The sequence below is a fragment of the Papio anubis genome, chromosome 6 (genome assembly GCF_008728515.1).
Source record: "Papio anubis isolate 15944 chromosome 6, Panubis1.0, whole genome shotgun sequence".
Taxonomy (NCBI): Eukaryota; Metazoa; Chordata; class Mammalia; order Primates; family Cercopithecidae; genus Papio; species Papio anubis.
Genome location: NC_044981.1, coordinates 70,871,800 through 70,893,620, shown reverse-complemented (window position 1 = coordinate 70,893,620; position 21,821 = coordinate 70,871,800). Strand labels below are relative to the sequence as shown.

Below are 21,821 nucleotides of genomic sequence, written 5' to 3'. Positions count from 1 at the left end.
GATTGAAAGAAACAGCACATTTCCAAATCTCAAATTCTCTTTGCCATATTTTTACTTTTCTCTTCTCATCACCTATTTCAATATTTTTCTACCTTTCTAATTAAGGTCTATACTCTAGAGGGAAGACTGTGGGTATGGTAGAGCAAAGGCTTTCTCAGTTGCAGAGTGTGGATATGAAACCAGGTCTGACTACTTTCAAACCGACTAAAGTTGAGAAGATCGTATGTTGCTTTTTAACTTTATGGACAATCTTGAGGAAGGATCATTTACTTTGATTCCTCAAAGTGCTTATTTATGATACAATATTATAGGACTTTAAAGGGCCAGAGAAGAAGGGCTAAGGAAATGTTACAGAGTGAAATAAACTAAGGAGACACAACTGAGTGCCATGTGTGATTCTGAAATAAATTATCTCACTATATAAGACATTTCTGGGACAACTGAGAAACTTAAATGGGTTCTGAGTATTAGATGATAGTGATGTATCAATGTTAATTTCCTAACCTTGATGCTAGTGTTGTAGTTATACGGATGAATATCCTTGTTTGTAGGTGATCCAACGAAAGAAATGTGAGACATCAGATCAGAAATTACTCTCCAGTGTTTCAAGAAAAAAAAAAAAAGTCTTTGTCTGTGCTTCCAGCTTTTCTGTAAATATGTGACTGTTCGATCTTTAAAAAACAAAATGAAACAAATTCACTCATGGGAAAGCAAAATGTCCATGCATATGCTAACTAAGAAATGTTTTATTTAAAAACATAAAGACATAGTTTTATTTGAGACAATGGATAACAATCTCTACCAAATCCACATGAAAACTTTTTTTTAAGGGGAAAGCATGAACGCAGTCCCCCACTATCACAAATTATGCAGTTAAGTTTCCCACATTTGGGGAAATCACAGGGGTCAGCACATCCGGTGTGCAATGGATGAGCCTCGCCCTGGGAAAACCACCTTCCTGATCATGCTTTTAATACTTTTTATGGAAGAAGGTAAGGGTATAAACATACACACATACAATTTTGGCACTATGACCTCTAGAGAATATCTTATTAAATTTTGAGTTTAAAAGGAGTATTTCTTATCTATTTGGCCATGTGAACTGAACCATTAAATTATTTTGAAATAGCTTCAACTCTTTTCCTTATTAAATGTAATTCATGCTTAATGTAGAAATTTAAAATCACACATTTATATCTCCAAATGGAAATGGTTACTGTTAATGTTAGAAATATAATCTTCTTGTTTTTGCAATAGAATCTTAAAGATACTTTCTGTAATGCATTTATTTTTACTCAATATATTATTTTATTAATATCATTTACTCTCACATTTTATGTCTGCAGATTGTCATTAAGTGGATGTATTAAGAGCTATTCAAATTTCACCTTTTCTTGGTTAATAGCACCCTATTATTAAACATGTATTTGTTTCTAACTTTTCACTATAACAATAATGCTACCATCATATACCCATGATGCAGTTAAACATCCATGCTCTTTGTATTACCACCTCCTATTACTGAAGGACTGGAAGTGAAGGAGGAAGTAACTAGTAAGTAGCCATATGTCAGACCCAAAAATGGGTCTTGCTTCTTCTTTTGAAGAACAATCAGTGTATGCAAACAGAGGGACCGAAAGAACTGAGATGCTAGTTCTTCTTTCTTCCAGCAGTGCTTGCTTGAGAGGTCTGCAATTGACATGACAGCAGTGAGTGAGCTGTACATTAGGTTCCCCAGAGCTTCCTTTTTCCATGAGACAATTATACTCATTAGGTATTTAAAGAAGATATCAGACAAAAGTTTTGATATGGTCTGTATCTGTGTCCCCACTCGAATCTTGTATTAAATTGTAATCCCCAGTGTTGGAGGTGGAACCTGGTGGGAGGTGATTGGATCATGGGGGTGGTTTCTCATTCATGGTTTAGTACCATCACCTTGGTACTGTCCTTGCAATAGTGATGGAATTCTCATGAGATCTAGTCATTTAAAAGTGTGTGGCACCCGCCCCCCTTCTCTCCTGCTCCTGCTTTGGCCATGTGACATGCCTACTCTCCACTTCACCTTCCGCCATGATTGTAAATTTCCTGAGGCCTCCTCAAGAGCCAAGCATATGCCAGCATCATGCTTCTTGCACAGCCTGCAGAAAATGAGCCAATTAAATCTCTTTTCTTTTTAAATTACTCAGTTGTAGATATGTCTTTATAGCAATGCAAGAATGGACTAATACAGGTTTAATTGATCTCTAACTTAAAGTGAGTATAATTAAAACTTTTCAATAAAGTATATCTTAAATATAAATCAATGTTTATTTGAATTATAAATCACACATAGTCTGGGCTGGTCAGTGAAGTAGTTCCAGAGACACAGGTGAAGATTGAAGATTTGCTCTAAGAGCAGTTAGCCTTCCACAAGGAAATATTTATTTCCCAATAATCCTGAGAGCAATCTGGCAGGAAATAATGGATGCTCAATTCCTCTCCTGAAATCAGCTCACAGTACTGGTTGAATTTATGATGGCTAACCATCATCCCTTGTTCCACCATTCCCTACAAAGGACAGCACAGCATCTTAATATATTATGATACTGTTATTAAAACAATAAAAAAATCTTTCTGAGGTTTAGAAAATTAAAAAGACTAAATATGGCTCACATTTTTTTACTCTGATAATATCTTTGTGGGTAGATTTTTAAATTTCATAGTGAATTTTGTATACAAATCAAAACTATCAAGTATTAGAAAATCTATTAGGAAAAAAATTATTTTATGAGCCTCGCCTCATTCTGTAAAAATCTACATATCTGAGGTTTTAGAGAAGCCCAAATTTTAGTTGACAAGAGTTTAGATCATGTCTTGGAGAAGAATTCAAAAAACAGTATGATTATATCCATAAAACGAAAATGACAATAGTTATCTCATGGACATAAAGCATTTAGCACAGTTCCTGATATGGTAGGAGGCACTCAATAAAAGTAACTATTATTATCTGTCATTTACTTTCTTTCTAGAGCCAATAGCTTTAATAGTTATATTAAAAGTAACATTGGCCAGGCGCTGTAGCTCACACCTATAATCCCAGCACTTTGGAAGGCTGAGGCAGGCGGTTCACTTGAGGATAGGAGTTCAAGACCAGTGTGGCCAACATGGCAAAATCCCATCTCTACTAAAAATACAAAAATTAGTCGGGTGTGGTGGCAGATGCCTATAATCCCAGCTACTTGGGAGGCGGAGGCAGGGGAATGACTTGAACCTGGGAGGTGGAGGTTGCAGTGAGCCATGATCACGCCACTGCAGCCTGGGTAATAGAGTGAGACTCTGTCTCAAAAAAAAAAAAAAAAAAAAAAGAAAGAAAGAAAAGAAAAGAAAAAAGAAAAAAAAGTGACATTGATGACCATCATATTCAGGTGACAGCTTAGAGGTTGGGTCTTATCGGTATCATGATTCTTAATTTGTCATTCAGTTTAACTGGGATTTAGGTGACCTGGGAAATTGCTTCTGTAGTCAGGTCCAGATCACACAAAACATAAGAGATTATACCCTCAGTTTAATCAGTTGTAAACTTCAGTTGGTCTGAACAAAACTGAACAAATAAGTCAACCACTATTAATAAAGAACTTAAGTTGAGTTAAAGAAAGTAATTAAACATCAATATTATGCAGAATCTTTTCGGGAATATTTCGTAAAATGGTGCTCAATTATTCTACATGCATATTTTACATACCTATTTATAACTCTCCTTTTAAAGTTAAGCTATTGCTCCAATGCACTTATGAAAAATATCTGGAATTTAGCTAAGGACTTTATATAATGAAGATTCTGGCCTTTTCTTAGTATATTGAGCACCCTTTACAACCCTTGTACTCACACCATGTTCTCCCTGTTTCTGAGCATAGTAGACACTATTCCTCCTTACAGCACCAAATTCCAAAATAGAAAAACAAATGTTAAAACCTAGGAAGAGTCATGACAGACAATCTTCCTGCTCCCTAGTGTTTGGTTTGATCTCCTCATTGAATATCAATTTGTTCTTGGAACTCTGCTCTGTTATACAACAATATGGAAGAAATGTTGGGTCCTTCCTCCAAGGTGGATATTTCCTGGAGAATGATTGGAGTTACCAGTTTTAATTGGAAATTGATAATATATCTTGAGTTTGAAGGTTAATTATTGGTTAAAAAATTATCCCTGTGAATATACCTTTTTCTACAACATTAATAAAAGTGCCTTGATTTTGTGTAGCTTTCATGTATATTAACGTTGAAAGACGCTCTAAGACTGGCTGAAGCAGAAGAAATAACAGAAAAAGGGTTCTTGCATGATCTCATTTATATGTGGAATCTAATAAAGTTAAATCATGGAAATAGAGAGTAAAATGATGGTTACCAGAGACTTGGAATGGGGGAGAGGAAAGGAATGGGGAGTTGTTGATTAAAGGATACAAAAGTTCAGGTAGACAAGAAGAGTAAGTTTTGAGATGTATGTCACAGCAGAATGACTACAATCAATAATAAGGCATTACATAGTTCAAAATAAGAGAGTAAATTTCAAATGTCTCACTATACAAAATGATAGGTGATAAATATTAATTAGCCCGATTTAATCATGCCACAATGTATACATATATCAAAACATCACATTATACTCCAAAAATGTATGTAATTATAATTTGTCCACCAAAAATTATATTAATAATTTAAAAATGTTTTAATATCTAAAAAAATAAGGAGAAAGAAAAAAATTCTGAATAAAAGGTAAATAAGAGATAATAAAGAATAAGCTCAGGAAAGCATAGGAAGTTGAATACAAGGCCTAATGGAAAGGGTCCTCGTGTGATGCAGAGGGACAAAATTTGTACATATCCAAGCCTGAACCCAGAGGAAAAGGGAAGAGGGGGATACAATTCCCATAAGTCACAGTATGATTATGTCAAGGAGGCTACAAAAGATAATAGGAAACAAGGATATGAGAATATAATTGGCTAGACTGTTTAAAGAAAAGACGTCTACAAATGGACAATGTGAAAAATCCGTTGAATAATGTACTGTTTGTTAGATTTCTGGGTCTGACAATCATCAAACAGAAGTCGAAACTAGAGCGCCGTTGTTGGTATTATTTACACTTACGTTGTAATTAACAGAATTAAATATGATGCTTGGACTCACTTCTCTTTACCTGTGGGTATGAGAGAAGTAAAGAGATTTCATTCGCTTGAGCCCAACGTATGAAAACGAAAGGAGTACTTATGTGATACAGCACTACTACTCATCTCAGCACATTCTTTGCAGGATCAAACAGCAAAAGATAATCTAGGTGATCAGCTTGGCTTAAAATGCTTCATGCTTAGCTTTACTCGGGGTAATGTTTCAGGAGTGGCTTATTCCAAAAAAGTGCTTCCCCAGGAGAAAGACGAAAAATGTTAGCACACAAGATCTTGAGTGAGATTTCACTCAAATTGCTGCTCCCTACCCATTCACAAAATGACCCTGCTGTCAGTGCAGTGAGAAGCAGCTGAGAATCATTTACCACCTTCAATGGACACCACATAGGACACATTCACCCTAGACACCACTCTATAACTGGAGCTTAGGTTAGCACCAGCCTCTCTCCATACCCTGGAGTAACAGGCAGGATTGATGGGTAGTGAGCTGCCGAAAAGCCCAACATCTGGTGGTGCTAGAGGCATGAGGATACAGAGAAATCATACAACAGTTATAACAGCTCTTATACAACAGGTATCTTGGGAAATAATGTAAGACAGGTGGTGTTCTGGATTCTAGGAAGATATGTGCCACAGCATTGTGACTTGTCTATGAATTCATACATCTGAATTAATAAGCTGTATGACCTTGAGAAAGTTAAACTTTCTAGGTCTCAACTTCATCATCTTTCCTAAAAAGAGGTTAGAGTCAATTATCTTTTAGCATCTACCAGTAGCTACAAATACTATGGTAAATCAATTTTTTTTCAGAGTATTTCATGCCCAAAACAGTTTAATGAGCCTGAGTAATTTTATTCTAGGTAATGATCCATGGCAAAGAGTTGTTTGGTGCAATTAGCCATTTCTTCCACCTGCTCCTTGGTCCCTCACCCTCATGATCTAGTCATAAATGTGTCAATTTTGGCTATCAGTTTGTTTTAATAATACAAAAGTAAGGAAACAAGTTGCTATCAAGATGTACTTGACACTTTAGGACTATGCAGCCTTGTTTTAACAATCCTATTCTAACAAGGTCCCTCCTAGGAAATCCTATCAAGCAACTGAGAAAGAAGTATATTGGCTGTTTTTTTCATGTAAGAGTCTCTAGGTCTGCCAAATTTTTACAAGTCAATAGATTTGAGAACAATAGGAGGAAGAACAAACAATGTACTCTCAAAAGCACTGCATGTGTTTAGATTTTTTTATTTCTCAAAATGGAAATATTCTTATTTTTCTTCTGATTATAAGGATTTTTGCCACATATTGTTGCTTTTCTGGAAACTTTTGCAGTTGGTTTTCCCACCAGCAACATAGAATGTCAATTTCCTCATACCCTTATCATACTGGGTATTGAATTGTTTTGTCTTTGTCAATGTATTGGTTGAAATAATACATCTTCTTTTAATTTAATTTTTAATTATAAGTGATTATAAGTAAGATTAAGTAGTTTTTCACATATTTATTCCAAATTATTTATGTCATTTGTCAATTTTTCTATTGCGTCTCTTTTTCTATTTTCATTTAAAAGAGTCTTGGCCTGGAGTGGTGGCTCAGGCCTGTAATCCCAGCACTTTGGGAGGCCAAGGCCAGTGGATCACCTGGGGTCAGGAGTTCAAGACCAGCCAGGTCAACAGAGATTGGTGAAACCCAATCTCTACTAATAATACAAAAATTAGCCTGGCGTGGTGGCATGCACCTATAATCCCAGCTACTCAGGAGGCTGAGGCATGAGAATTGCTTGAACCCAGGAGGCAGAGGTTGCAGTAAGCCAAGATCGTACCACTACACTTCAGCCTGGGCCACAGAGTAAAACTGTATCTCAAAAACAAAACAAAACAAAAGTCTTATATTAAGGACATTTGTTCCTGATTATTTTGGTCACAAATTGTTGTTTGAATTTTAACTTTGCTCATGATGGTTATAAGGGGTTTTTTTTTCAGTGTAAAAGTTTTCATTCAGTTTTTATGGAATCAAATGTTTTAGTCTTATGTTTTACTGACTTTTTGTCTTACTTAGGAAAGCCTTCCCCACCTATATATGTTTTTAGGTTTTTTTGTTAGTATTTCACCTTCATTTTTTTAGACTTAAATTTCTGGTCCATCTAGTGCATATTTTAGTTAAGCTGTAACAGGAATTTAATTTCATATTTTTCCAGTTATTTCAACCCTGTTGATGGAATAATTCATATTTTCAGTATAGATTTGAAATCTCTTTTTTATAATACTACATTTTTATAGTATTAAAAATGTACACCAATTTTATAGGTATATACTTTCCTGAACCTTCTACTATTTTCCCTTGATCTCCTCATCTGATGTGAACTGATTCTGATACCACCTGCAAAGTGTTTTAATTAATATGGGTTCAAAATTCTTTTTTTTTTTTAAAGAGACTCAGCTGCACTCTATTGTCCAAGCTAGACTTGAACTGCTGGGCTCAATCGATACTCCCCCTTCAACCTCCACTGCTTCTGGTTCAAAATTCATTTTAATATGTGGTAAGGCAATTCTCCAACATGTGCTTCAAAAATTTTCTGGCTACGACCTAGGTTTATTGCCTCAGCAGCAGTTAGGCACTTGAAGTGGAGTGTTGAATATATGTAAGTATTTTTTCAAAGTGCACAAACTTATAAAAGTCCTAAAGCAAATACTTTTATAGGAAGCATTCATCATCTGCTTTTAAACATACTCTCAAGTAGTCACTGTTTAGAAAAAATACTCAGCAATGTGGTTTGAGGGTCAGGAATTTTCTAGCCCGCAAGAGGCTTCTTTGGTTGCCTCATTATGGCCACTAAAGATTTAACTATGATGAATATATATGTATATAGCAGACCTCTTCATCACATTATTTTTTAAAACATTAAAATTGTCATGTAAGTGAAAGAAAGCAACTCACTAATTCCCCACTACTGGTAGAGCTATGTAGACTTGTTTTAACAAGTCAGATGTTTGAGCTTTTCAATAACACTCATGTCTGATGCATTCCCTTAGACCTTGTTTATCAGGCCCTATCTTGTTTTCGGCCTCTACAGTTCCCTTTCCCACAGCAAGAGTCACTTTATACTGTTTCTGGACCAATCACTGACGATCCCAAACCAGGTGAGTGGTCCCATTTCTGTGGTCCCACTAAACCATTTACCCACTAGTCGCTTGGTGTTGAAATTGCCACTGTTTTGCCTGTAACTCCTGTTAGAGAGCAGAGATAATATAACATTCACCGTTGTATCCCAATCCCTAGCTCAGTGCCTGAACACATGAGTTTCAAAAAATAGTTGGTGAATGAGTACATTATTTTTACTAAATGTGAAGCAGGAGAGACACAAAGAACTCTAGCCCAGCACTAGGATTTAGCATCCTCTTAGTTGTTTTGACATTGTATGACAATGTTGGCATCTCACTCACAGTCTCTAGGACTGCTCCTCCTCCACAGCTATCCTGTTCCTGATTCCCACCTCCCTGCTCTCCTTCCTGCTCCTGCTGACAAGCTTGCCCAAATGTGGACTGACTCCCTGCCTGTGTCAGAATGCAAGCATCCTCTAACCGCCTGCCAGAATACCCCATAACCGCATGTTAGACCTTCAGATGCCAGCTGCTAGCTTGAACCACTCTACCATCTGATGGCATGCCATTTAGATCCTATGTTCTCTCAGTTCAGCATCAATCCAACCCCTCTTTTAGCTACAAAACATGAGCCTTGCCTGATTGAGTCCCAGGACATATTGTTTAAGATGAGCAGACTGAGTGGACCTCACTCTATAATCATGTACTTTCACACAGACAAAATCCTTCTAAATTCTCACACAATTAACAATGAAAGCTCTGTTGAAATTCAGCTCCTATGAAAAAGTGTCTGGAAAGAGAAATTGAAATAATATAACCCAGATATAGTTCAAATGGGATGATTTTAATCTTTCACTAATACAATGTAGAAAAACAAGAGCTCTGTTTTTTCCCTAATCTTTCTCTCAAAAGGACAAAATTCTTCACTTTCTGAGAAACCACAGGCCACTTTCATCTGGTTTTCCCCCTTGTCCTCTTCTCTGAGCTCAGCATTTCACGTGCTCGTTTTGGTGAGATTCCATCACAATACATCACCAGGAACACATGTGTTCCACTGGGACTTTATTCCCTGGAAGATGTGAATGGTGATGTAAATAATGGCATCACTGGAATTTGGAAGAAGTGATGTGAGAAAGAAATAAGGTGAAATAAGGCAAAATAAAGCAATTATACTCAATATATCCTTTTGGAGCAATGTAGATAGTATTGATGGTAATAGGGAAATTCAATGGTATTCATCAGCTGGAACTGTCAGCAGAAACATTAATTAAAAGGCAGCTGTTGCTTTACCACTTGTAGAGGAGTGGAGCAATCCTAACTCCAAAATAGATTTCCAAGGATGGAAGTGTTTCCAGCTAATGAACTACAGCCTGGTTGTGGTTTTGGGTTAGTAGCCGCAATTAGACTTTTGTCAATAGTTATGTGTCTATGCCACTGTATTTTAAAGTAAGAATTCTAGTCTATTAATGGAAACATGTATGCATCATGCTCATTAGAGCTACTAAGTCCAGCTCCCACTTAGTTATGAATTGGTTATTCTGTGATACTCTAGTGAACATTTAAAACATTTGTTTATTTTTAATTAATATTGTTAGAAAAGCAATACATGACCATAAAGGTTTAGAGAAAACTGAGAAGCAGAGAAATAATCACCAATGGTCACTAATTGTTACTGCCATGTTTATCAAGGAAAAATTATGCTCACTTCAATCAATGGAAACTGGTCATTAATATTTACTTTATCAATTTCATGATATTTAATGAATTCAATTTAACAGTTATTGAGTACTTGTTTGGTGCAAGGTGATTCTAAAAACAGTGCCAAGTCATAACAGAATTTATTTATCACATTGAATTTTTGAATTTACATGTAAATATGTGTTATATGATAATTATAAGAATCTTTTCATTTTTTGTTTGCTTTCTATTGCTTAGAAAAACCTGTGCTACAGTATTTGTTATTGGTGATTTTCATCTTAGTAAGGTTCGTTTTACCAGACAACACACATAAATTTTTCTCTAGGTGTGAAAGAGCCTGTTCTATAGAATTTCAAACTTAAAGAATCAATCAGAAAATTAATTCCATACACGCTACCTAAAAATGTAGATTTTAAAAGTTCTTCAGAGTACATTAACACACTGACCTGTCAGTTTCACAGGACAGATCAACTTGTTTCCAATGTACTGGCTGTATAAAAGCAAAGTGATTAATCCTTTCCTGTTGTTGCTGGTATTGTGAGAGAAGATAGGGGGAGGTCCAGAGAGAGGAATCCCAGGATAAATGGGGAACCCAGCCAAACTCACAAGACTAGGCGAAAAGTCAAGGATCCAAACAAGACAGTAGAATTTGTGTTCAGAATGTCTGGGGTAAAGTTCATGTGCCCAAAAGTAAGGCATAAAATATTATATTGGTCCCCAAGAGAAAGGAAAGACAGGAAATAAGAAACAAAGTCACTAGGGGAAATAGAGCATTATAACAAAATGTTGACAAGAATAGGTTGTCTCCAATTGGGCCACTCATTGGGAAAATAGAGGGAAAGGCAAGGACCCAATCTCTAGTCAAGCAGAAAGCCCAGTTAGCAGGAACTAAGGGCACCATAACCAGCTGCAACAAGACCCCTGATGCTGATATGAGGGAGCAGCTGCCATTCAACACCTTACATTTTCAGAGTGGGCTCCAGAATAGCAAAGTGATTAAGAGCTTACAAGCCCAGGCTGGGGAGTCCAATTGCCTGGACTCATCCCAGACTTGCCACCTGCTTGCTGGGGGCTGAGGGGAGGATGAACAATTCCCTCAGCCTCCTTATCTGTAAAATATATAGTATATGTGTATCTGCCTCATGAAACTGTTAGTGCCTAACATACAGAAAGCATTCATTAAATATTAGCTACTTTATTATGATTGTGTGATAGAAAAAAGTAATAGACTGGGGCTCAGGGGATTTAAGTTCTGGTCCTTGCTTTACTTCTTTTTCTACCTATGTGACTCTAGTACAAAACTGAGGTGCAGTCATAGAAATGGACCCAGAAAGTAATCAAAAATCCTTAAGTCAAGATCTTAAAAGTAAAGCCAGGCAACGATCCTGAGTTTCAGTTCTCTTAAGACAGGAACATAGCCACTGCAAGGTGTAGAAAGTACCCACTACCAAGGGTTGAGTAAGCACAGTTCCATACTCAATTCTACCTGCAAAGGGTTTCATAATTTGAGCTGAGTTACTTCTCATTCCAGTACTATCTTCTTTAAAATGATGAGGTGGCACTCATCATTTTAAAGTACTATCTTTTAAAGTACTTTTAAAGTACTGTCTTTAAAATGATTGCAATAACTTGTTCTCAATATCAGATGCAAATTAAAATCACACAAAAGCTTACAAAATAGACCAATACTTGGGCACCCTCTCAGGCCAACTTAAATCAGAACTTCTGGGGACATAGGCTAGGTATCTGCATTTTTAAAGCACCCCAGGTGACCTTGATGCATGGAGAGTATTGAGAACCACAGTACTGGATAATCTGATGGTTTCAAGTGAGGTCAGAGGCTAGAGGTTTCCATTCCTTTTGGTTTCCTATAAGGTATAGCTGTTCCCAGGACCAAAGCCATGTAATCATTGACACTGTGGTACTCAAGGCCCTGTGCCTGCTCACAATTAGACTAGGGGCAGATGTGCAAAGAGAACTAGGAAATCTTACCGAAGTCTTAGATAATTCTTGAATGACTATGATAAGCTGTAAATATCTTAACAATTAGCTAAAGACTAATGTGGAAATTATTGCTGTTGTGTGCCAAAAGAAATTTAGAATAACTGAATGAGGGAAAGAAAATACTTCCAGAGGCCAACTAGTCAAACTCTTTGTCTCCAAAGAATAGAACACTAATACTCTTTTTCTGGGTGGGTGAAAAAAAAATTACAATTCTTTTTCTCCTTTGACACTGTTACATCTTTTTATATAAAGACAGGAGAAGACAAAAGGAAAACTGAGTTTACTGCAAAGAAATCAAGAGATGTAATGTCAAGAAAGCAGACAGCCTTCGTGAAATGTAATACATCTCTGCCTTTACTTCTTTTTCATTGGCTTGGATTAAACAGGTCTGTGTCACACAGCAAACAGTATATTTGCTTCAGGAAGATGTTTAGCCTGTCAGGTGAGTAGCAGTACAAGTCCTGTGCTATTAACCAATAATGAATGTAGTGTGTTTGGGGAGGGGGTGAGCTAGTATAGTTGTGACAAGTTACTGTTTCAATTTATTAGAATAGAATTTCTCAGAAGGTAGAGATTTATTCCATCATATGTCATCCCATATAAAACATTCACCTTCCTGGGGTATTCAATCCCACTACCTGGGATATGTGATACTCCGGAAAAGTGGAGTCTTTATGGCCACTGGCATAAGAGAAAGCAAAGCCTTATCTGCTCTATCAAAATTTTATTAGAATTGCTCTCCTTTTACTTCAGACAATCTGAAAGTTAAATGCCAGAAATGCAAATAGAAACTCAAAAGTTTCAATTATTTCCAAATAGTCAGACATTTGGACATCATGCAGCCAAATAAAGATAAAAGAATTAAATAAAATATCCAATAAAATATGCCACTGATCTACAGTAGCAAACCAATGGCTGAAAAGTGTCAGATAATTTTTCTTAAACTATAGCAAGCTCTCTGTTTTGTCTTTTTTGTTTGTTTGTTTTTTGTTTTTTGTTTGTTTTTTTTTTTTTGAAGGAGCATCATGCTGCCAGAATAACAACTCACTACCAAAACAAAGTCATTTGGAACCAATAACAAGCCTTTATGTGGAGCACTTTCTAGCCGCTTCCTCACTGCCTCCTGACCAAAACACACACACACACACACACACTCCACCAAAGGTTTCTTGAGGAAGTATTGCTACCAACAATGGAGATAAGTATTTCATAGAATTCCCTCTTGAACCCACTTCACAAACTAAATGTTTATGACCAAGGCAGAGACTGGCAGCACATTCAAAGTTTACAATAGAAGGTGTGGCTCTGAGTTGTCAATAGAAGCAACAGCAGACCAAAGCCCCAACAGTGTCAAAGGAGGTGGTACAAAATCAAATGCTCCATGGCATCTTCTTCTTAGGAATCGACCCAGCAGTATAGAAACCAAGAACCACATTGCCCCATCAATAACTGGAAGAATCGCTTCTGCTTCTCAGTGCCCCAGGCCTAGCTTATCGAGGGTGGCCCAACTCTACTGGCCATTGAAGCTTCTGATTCCACTTTGGGATCCTGGAAAAGAGCCTCTGTTGGCTTTCTAACCCTAAATCTCTTCATTCTTTGCACTTTGTGAATCTTTTCATGCTATAGAGGCAGCTGTTACCCTGCAGTGTCACATTCTATACATGTCATTAAAACATCTCATAGTCATCTAGGTGGAGGTGTTCCATAAACAACTGCCTGAATTTTAAAAAGTGGTTGAAAACATAGAACAGATAAGGTCAAATTGCCTGGATTTGGATTTTAAATCTACCACTGAGTAAGTTATTTAACATTTATAAACCTCATTTTCCTGATCTGTAAAATAGTGATAAAAATAGTACCTCATAGGATTGTTATGAGAAGCAAATAAAATCATCCATGTAAAATGCTTGGCACAATTCCTGGCACATAGTAATCTTCTCAAGTATATGCTAGTTATTAATATCATTTTATGTAGTAAATGTACTGCATATGTTGTATATTATATAGATAATATATATTACATGTAGCCATTATCATTATTATTTGTGCAATGAGCAGAATGTAGAAGGTGGGGATGTCTTACCAAAAGTTGAGGGGCCCTGAGAAGTGAACTCTACCAATGCAGCTGACTTCCTTAAAGACCAAAATAAACAGGCTATAGCCAAACCAGTTGGTTTGGTGACCAGAAGATGATATCTATCAACACAGCATATGAAAGTTAAGCTTATATGTAAGGCCACTCCCTGATCCAAATACCAGGCTGCTCTTCAAGCATGTGTCACTTACTAAACAGTTAATGAAACCCAAAGATCCTTGAATTCCTCCAGTGTCACATTTCAAGACTTATAGAATAATTAGGAAAAATCTGAGCTGGCAAAACTCTTCCTGGCTTGCCCTGATGAGCAGACCCTCTTTGTTTGCCATTAGTGTGTGTTGTCGTCACAGTAACTACAGGGCTCCAAATACAGGCGCAGGGCATCATTTCCTCATGTGCACTTAGGCTGCCACACTGAAATAGCATTATGAACTCAGCAATACCTCTTCCTTTCCTGTTGTGCTTGGTACCACGGTCAAAGAGGCAAGGCCTAAAAGGAGTTACTTAAGACATAAGTATATGAAAGAAAAAGAATGTTCATTTATTCCCATTACTGTGTCATCGTGTGTGTGTGTGTGTGCGCGCATGTATGTGTGAAAACCTAATTTTTGCATAGATCTTTTAGATAAACAAGGGCAAGTTGGCAGTAACTCCATTGTCTTGGTGGTGCCAGCAGTCTATTGTTTTCAGTCAAATTTTCTTTTGGCCTGAAATCTTCAGCAAATTATTTTTTAAAGAATGCATTTAGCCAACTCTGATGTGTCCATTTCATACCTTTCTTATATCTTTTCCTTACAAAGATAAGAAGCAGATAATTCATTTATTGAAAGTAACTTGGGAAGATTGCAATTAGAGTTTTTACAAGATCAAAAAAGACTATTTTCAAGTACAGACTTATAGGGTCCTTGGTCAGTGAAGCAACAATCATCGTTTCCTCAATGTTTTGGTAAAGGAGGTAGGCAACAGCATTTAGGCAAGCAAATAAAAACAGAAATATCCTTAAACCTTAAGGGCTCAATTAAAATCAGATCACTCAAGATAATTTCTGCATTAGCTTTAAAAATTCTTTTTAGTTTGTCTTTCACAGACCTCAGAAACACATAAATCACCCAATATTATGCACATTGACACCATTTCCAAAAATGGGAAAAAAGACCCAAACCTTCTTTTGATGTCTCAGTGTTGCTAAGGCTTAAACAAAGCCCTCAGAGACACAGCAGCATGGGGATGCTGGTTTATGTTGTATTACTTCACTTCTGTGCTGGGAGTTTCTCAATTTCTGCAATCAGCTGGTTAACAGCCAGCTAAAGCTGCTCAGTTCATGTATGATTTTCCTTATTCTAAATTCTTCCACAACAGGCTTCCTGGTCTTTGAAATTCACTGCCTTAGCTTCTACCAGGGAAAGCTATATTCTGCCTGTTGCCTTTTCCCTTCTCTCATTAGCTAAAGCATAGACTGACCATTTAATAAAAAAGAAAAACATAATCCAATATACTTTCCTGAGGTTCCTATATTTTTGCCCTGGTACCACTATAATGTATTCATTCTGCAAAGCCAGGAAAAATTATTTCCTTCTTTTCTTTCTTTATTGTACTTTTCCTTCCTACCTTCCTTTGTTTCTTTCTCTCCACACAAAGTTTTCATTAGAGAATGACAATTTTAAAATTTGTTTTGCCTCATCTTTTAGAGACTTATCCTTTCAATTGGGAAAAATAAAGTAAAATTGACAGATTTAAACCATGTATGTCCTGCATAAGGTTTATTGCCACTAAAGCTGCTAAGAAACTTTCCTGCTTATAAGGGTGCTTTATATATTTTTAAGTATACAGAATATTAAGCAGAATACACATACACACACATCTTCCGAGATAACACTTTTTGTTTGTCTTGGAATGTATATTTCTTTTCATATTTAAGAAGAATGAATAGGATTAAGGGCAATGAATAGCAAGAATTCATTTCCATTTAGTAAAGTTAAAGTTAGCTTAAGATGACCTTTTTTGGTCTTTTCATTTTTATCTGTTACTAGGTTAGTAAAACAAAACAAATCATCTAAGGAAAGAAATAAAGAATGATAAATTTAATAATGTGTTCTTGCATGGAGGAGGAAGTCTTCGTTGCTGTACATTACCCAGTGTAGTTGGCTGTAAAACAGACACCCAAGCACTATGTATAAACATACTTTATCTCCAAGTGCAAATATAGAAACCATAGAACAGTCTGTGCTGTGGGTGATTTCTTAGCCTTTTTAGTAATGATTCTATAAGACAACAGACTGCTGAGTGATACGGGAGAGTTTGAAACATAAATTCCATATTAAATGATTGGCTGGTGTTCAAATTGTGTCTGCTTAGAGTACCCAGCAGAAAAGTATGTCCCAAGCAGGATTCCAAACTTAAATAATACATTCTCCTACCTTTCCTATAATCTATGAAGTTGAGATCACAAACTATCTGCATCCAAGAATTTTGTATGCAACAAAGATTAAAGTAAACAAATAACTACATTTAAGGTATAATAAAGCCATACTAGCTTAAATTTATTAAAGAATAAATTATAAACTACAGATTTTATAAGTCATTTAATGTTCAAAAAAACTTTATAAGGAAATAGCATTATTACCCTCATTTTACAGATGAAGAAACTGAGACACAGAGATTAATTTGCCTAAGGTCACCTTGAGCTGAAATCTGAATCCAGGCTATCTGACTGACTTACTCAAGTACTAACCTTTTCTGACTCCTCTTCCATGAACATATTCTGGTTATATCCTCAACTCAGATTTAAAGAAACAAAATGTATTTTTATTAGCTTATCTTTTTTTCTATTTATTGTTATATGTATTAAAAACAATGTAAAAACAATTTTATACTGCAAACTTTTAGATGTCATTTTTCTAATAAATTGTTAACTAATCTTTTTTCTCTTAAACCTTTCTGTTGAGATAAATCTCAACATGAGCTTGCCCCCTCATTTCTCCTAGTGCTACCTTTCTAAAACCCACAAGTTTAAAGAAGGAAGATTAGACAAATGAATGAAAATGTGGATTAAACAAACTGTGTAAAATCTTATATCTTAAGGAATATGTTTTATGAAAAAATGCTCATCTGCCAAAAAAGGAAAACACAGGTAGCATTATTTAGACTGTGTAAACCCCAAAGTTTCACTTCTAAACAATAAATAAAAATTATAACCACAAGGAAACCGGTGCTTAATGAATATATTAAATATTTCACAAATTTCATTGGAAAATTCCATAGGGTTTCTTACTGAATATCCATTTAAAAGAGTAAATTTCACCACTTTGCCCATCTTAAAATATAAATACTAAGAGAATGTTTTTCTTTTGGTGGATACAAAACAAATTGCTTCGAAAGTATGATTCCTGCTTTATCTCACCCAATAAGGTTACAGTTTTCACGAGAAATTAAAGATAACACTGAAAAACGTCTCTTTTTCAAAATATCAAGAGAAAAAGAACACAAAAAGAATCATAACGCATTTAAATGTTCTCTTGTTCAAAGCCAGATTCTAATTCACGATCCACAAACAGGAGCCATGATTTAAATGAATTGTACCAAAAGTAACTGTAAGTAGAACCTGGCACCAAAAGATAACAAAAGTATATAAGTTACAGTATTTAGAGGTCTAGGTAGATACACAGGATATGTGTGTGTGTGTGTGTGTGTGTGTGTGTGTGTGTGTGTGTGTGCATGCATGCATATATACATACACAGTCCTGTCATATTTCCCCTTTCTATTTTATTCCTGAGAGATACAACATCATTTCCACAATCAAGTACATGAGTGTAGTTAAAAGTGTTTGTAATTTTTCTGTGCATGGTAAAACTATGAAGACTTTCCTTGAGAAATTTCTGAAGTAAAAAGTTATTAACTTACAGTTGCTTTTCTTGATTCTATACTTATCCATACTTTCTCTTATCATCAGATATCAGAGCCACAAATGTGAATGGAACATCCACAACATGCCTGCAGCTGAGAAGCTCCAAAGCCAAGTGATGCTTAGGATACTGCCTTGCACCTAATAGACGTCATAAAATTGTTCTGAATATAAAGAGGCAAGCCCTACTCAAAAGTACCCTAATTCTAACAGAGCACCAAGCTGTCTAAACTTAGAAAGAATCACTTCTAAAATGTATGGTCCAGAATATCATTGTGAAAGTGGAAGACTCTGATCTGGGTCTTAAAGAGTAGGCAAAGTTTCTACAGGACCAGAGAGTAAATGTCTTCCAGGCGGGGAGAATAAAAGCTGGGGCAAAGCTGGGGTATTGAAATGTTCGCTGAGTATGTGTTTGGAGAATGGCCCATAATCTGAAATACCTGAAGCAGAGGGACCTTGTTGTTGAGTCATAGTAGTGAGACTGGAAAAGTTAAGTAGGTGCCAGATGATGGAAGGTTTTCAAAATACCCAGCCTAGGTGTTTGGCAGCTACTAGAAGTCCCAGAAGATAACTGAAGAGTAGATAGACAAACATAGCAATGCTTTAGTAAAACCAATCTCATGGTCATGGGCAAGATGATTTGGATGGCAACAAGGGGTAGGAAGGAACAGCATTGTTACAACCCAAACTAGCATGAAGAGAACAGGCATTAGTGTGGTGGAAGACATGGCAATGGAATCTAACAACTTTCATGGTAAAGGGGAAAGGGACGATTTCAAAATGTCACAGAACTATGAACTTGAGTGAATAGGAGAACAGATCTGCATTGTCGTGGAGAGCCTGATTGTTCATGTAGTGGAGGAAACCGTGTGGTTTAGCCTGAGCTGAGTTGCTCTTGATTCTCAAGAATAAATGTACGACAATGAAGACAATTAATGATACTGAAAAATTCACTTCATAAGCAAACACGACTTTCACACAGGGCCAAATGCTGCACTCAGTTATCGCCACACTGTCCCACTGACTCCAAAAGAAATTACATGCCTAGAATCAATGGTAGATTTTGGCCTTACACATACATTTTTAAGCCAACAACGTGACCCTTCTTAGCATAAAAACAAGAACAATGTAAAGCATTTAGTTCTGACTTTTCAAACTCCTTTGAGACAAAGATATTTCATCTCTACTAAAGCACCAGGAGTTTCATTCTCTAATAGTAAACTTACCAGAGTGCCTTTTGCACTATTATTTGTACATATTTGTATCATATGTGATTCACTTATTTACTGTATAAACAAGTAATCAGAATTATAAAACATAATACATACTGAAATGGGTGCCCTGTTTCATTTTCCTGAGTATATGCTATATAAGCTTTAATTAGCTTTTCTTAAAAGAGGATCATTTTCTGAAAAGGCTGATACATTCTTATTTGTCAACAAATAATATGTTCAAAACTGGTCTTGGGTACTTTCTTTACATTGATAGAATAGACTTTAAAAATTCCAATTAAAATGTGCTTCAATAAATTCTTTGATATTATCCTTAGACTAGAAAAATTATTCAAATCATCATGTTCATTTAGAGGAAAAATATTTTTACGCAAATCTAGCCCAATTACAAACCACCAGATGTCAATACTAACTATGTCAACAATGTACAGCCATAAGTTGTCATATTCAACATGAAATTGGTTACTCTAAGCATTCTGATAAAATTGCATGGCAACTCATGGAAGGGGAGACAAGATGTCATCACGTGAAAGGAGGATTTCCTTCACACTATAGTAAACACATTCATACACACATACATGCAACTTAAGAGAAAACGTTTTCTAATTAAGTTTTTAAAAACAGAATCTGTTATATCTAAACACAAGCATTAATTTATTTTTTAAAAATACACAAATATCATTATCTTGAGTAGTTATAGTCAACAACTTCAAGAGTAGTGATTTAATACCAGGCATATTTTATGCCCAGTCAGAAGCCTTCGGGGTGACTCTAGTGTAACGAGGTCAGAACCAGCACAAGGTGTACCAGTGTAATCAGAGAATTAGGCAAAAGGAGACACATACAACAGCAGGTTTAAAAAGTACAGCAATACAAACACCATGCGGGACTTTCCTGTCATTTACCACACAAGCTGGTTAGCTAGTTTCAGTAAATGAAAGTTATTTTACTTCTAGGGCAGATATCCTTTTCATTGCTTAGCCATCCCAATTGTGAAAGGAGATGTGAAATGTTCTTTGTCATATTTCTGTTACCTGCCGAAGAGCATTAACTTGGCAGAAATATTTTGATGTCTACTAAAACACGATAAAATTATGTGTTTAAAAAGGAATCAGTATGATTTTGAGGAAAAGATGATGTTTCTGACTTTTTAAAAATAATTCACAATGGTTACAATTTCTAAATGTGCTATCACATCGTAGAACAGGAATAATCAAAGGAAACAGACAAAACAGAATGGAAGAGAACTCTCTTCTTGTGGAAACAGATATTTCTTAAGAGAGCAAGTAGTTATTTATTTTGGTCTTACCTGACGGCAGCTCCTTTAACCAAAGGTATGTCCTCTATGGAGGTAGTTTATCCTTTGAAGAACCCAGTGGCTTGTCTCACAGCCCAAGACAGATTTGAGTTCTTAAAAACTATCCAGCTCAAAAGAATACAGAGGAAAAAGCTTTTCCCACTTTCTTTCCCAGAACTAGCCAATAGCTGAAGTCATGCAGGAAACAGAGTAGAGAGGGGGGAAAGCAGCTTCTTCTCCCTGAAATCCCGATCAGCAGAAATTGGAAGTTGTTGTATATCTCCCACCCAGACTTTTGTTTAAAAGTTTTTTCAACTGTTGCTAGGTGTTGTTGGGTTCTGAGATTAGGTTTCTCCTCTTCTGCTCCCTTCACAACACTGTCAGAGCAATGACTATGTTGAGGAGCTGAGCTCGCGGGTGCTATATTTAACTGGTGTTCTCAGCAAGTCAAGCCTGTCAACAGCTGAGAAGTTTGGAGCCGGCTTTACTCAGTTCCTAAGCAGCTGGGTTATCAGTGGATATAGCGCTGCTCACCCTGTAAAAGATTGCGGGAAAACCGACAGACCCTTTTAAGGACTTCTGCTTATTTCACAGAGGTAATTATTGTTTGAAGCTCTTAACTACAGACTGAGATTTGGGACTTAGGTTTTAAAACGTGAAGAGAAACAGAGCAGCTGTTGTCTTGGGCAGAGCAATTTACTAATGCAATATTCTTCTCAATTAGGCTCTCTCAGATAAATGTTCTGAAATAAAAAGTGCTTTTTAAAAGTATATCACTTCTTCTGCATAAAGGGAGGTTTCAAAAAAGTGTATCACATCTGTTGGTTGTGAAAATGAATACGAGATCACTTCCAAACAGCGTTTGACACCGGTGTGTTTCATTTATAGCTAGATCACTTACCTAGACATATCAGACTTTTGTCCAGCTATGTACCTGAATGTTATTAAAATAAAATTACCATAAAGGAATGTCTATAACATTATGATTTTGAAAGGAGTAACGTTAAGACGGAAAATCTTAGCATCCTCACTCAGGTCATTCATTCAAAGTAACACACGGTAAACACTCCAGGAAATCCAGGACACGAGATACCTCTGGTTGTTAATAGGCTTGCCTCATCATTAACCCTCAAGTCTCCACAACATGAAGAATGTCTCAAGATACTTTATGTGCTTCATCCTACATAATAAAACGGTATGAATCTGCTGAGACTGAAACTTTCTAAAAATTGTTTAACTAGTTTTGGGGACTGTTTTACTAATTACATATGTGAAATTAACACTAAGGGAAACTGAGGGAGGTCCTTTTGGCCACAGGTAAAATAGGAAGGGAGGCA

General features: G+C 36.2%; 1 protein-coding gene and 1 non-coding gene across 3 annotated transcripts in view; both read right to left on the bottom strand.

The window, feature by feature from the left end:
- Window positions 1–20,908, bottom strand: part of LOC101020671 (filamin-A-interacting protein 1) — a 140,757-nt gene extending 119,849 nt beyond the window's left edge. Inside the window, exon 1 of one of the 2 annotated variants that reach the window (XM_031667240.1) lies at window positions 20,497–20,908. The gene's annotated coding sequence lies outside the window, so the exon portion shown is untranslated. The remainder of the gene's footprint in view (window positions 1–20,496) is intronic. The other variant, XM_031667239.1, reaches the window with a different exon arrangement.
- LOC116275621 lies at window positions 828–988 on the bottom strand. Its single transcript, XR_004184724.1, has one exon. It is a non-coding gene; the product is annotated as a U1 spliceosomal RNA (small nuclear RNA).
- Window positions 20,909–21,821: the final 913 nt, after the last annotated feature.